This window comes from Chanodichthys erythropterus, chromosome 11, assembly GCF_024489055.1.
Source record: "Chanodichthys erythropterus isolate Z2021 chromosome 11, ASM2448905v1, whole genome shotgun sequence".
Lineage (NCBI taxonomy): Eukaryota > Metazoa > Chordata > Actinopteri > Cypriniformes > Xenocyprididae > Chanodichthys > Chanodichthys erythropterus.
In genome coordinates, this window is record NC_090231.1 from 42,102,801 (window position 1) to 42,104,036 (window position 1,236).

Sequence of the window (1,236 nt, forward strand, 5' to 3'; positions counted from 1 at the left end):
CCATCTAAAACGTCCACCATACAAAAGAATAGAGTCATAATATTATATTAATAATGATACAATTATGTATTTCCATGCAGCGAAAGTGATTAGAGAACGCGTTATACTCGCGTCTCAGCAGTGGCTGGCTGGGCTATGCGTCATTTTCCACCAGTTGAGATCACGGTCATTTTACTGCTTTAATTGAGATAAACCCATCTAAAACGTCCACCATACAAAACAGACAGACTGGCAGCTGCCACCAGGTCACGTGACCTGTCAGTGGCTGCTACCGCCAGCCAGCTGAAGATTGAACCCCTACTGTAAATCTAACATACTTTTTATTTTCAGCAGCTGGAGGAGAGACAGCCTGTGCAGCAACAACAAGACAACAATGAGCATGCTGGGTATTAAATTAATTTCTGACTTATTCAGTACCAATAGATATAAGGTCCTGGACTAATATTGCTGCTATCGGTATGTATGTAACGTTCAGTCATTAATTACCCTTTATATACAACCACATATCATTCAGATAATCTCCAGGTGGACTGCATGGATCCAGGATCAAGAGATCATTCATCATGCAGACCATGTTCCAGGAGAAGCAGCGTATACTGGGTAACAACTATGCCTCATTTTTCCAATATCACTTAGGTAAGACTAAATGGATTTAAAGTGATTTCAATCATGGGTCATTTGTTTCAGGTCTGCTTGATCCTTTTGTTGTCCTGGATGTGAGAATATGGTCAAAATATGTGCCAATCAGCATCCAGCCATAAAAGCAGCCTTCTCGTTAAAAGGCTCAGGAGGACAAACAGGTAATTCACAGGGTTGAATTTCACAAGTCAATTACTCACAGAGACAAGGAGATGTTAATAATTCTGAATTTTAGGGGTCAGCAATTTTACTATTTGATACTTTTACACTTTTCATTTAATTCAGAATGAAATCATTGTGATTGATGAATCTGAATATAGTTGATGTGTACATTTATTTAGAAATCGGATTTGATATTTTAAAATGCACTGTCTGTCCAGAATTACAGACTTTCCAGATTGTTCCAAAGCTGTATACATTTCTTCTGTTAAAAACCACCATTGACTTCCATAGTTTTTTTGGGGTTTTTTTCTACTATGGAAGTCAATGTTGGCCCAAAGCAGCCTGTTAACAAACTTTCTTTAAAATATTTTATATAGCTTTGGAACAAGCTGAGGGTGAGTAAATGATGATAGAATTTTCATTTTTTTGGTGAAC

At 37.5% G+C, this 1,236-nt stretch overlaps 1 long non-coding RNA gene across 1 annotated transcript; it reads left to right on the plus strand.

Annotated features, from left to right (window-relative positions):
* The first annotated feature begins 338 nt into the window (after positions 1-338).
* LOC137030337 (uncharacterized) lies at positions 339-800 on the plus strand. Its single transcript, XR_010896399.1, has 3 exons — positions 339-386; positions 515-600; positions 688-800. It is a non-coding gene; the product is annotated as an uncharacterized lncRNA (long non-coding RNA).
* Positions 801-1,236: the final 436 nt, after the last annotated feature.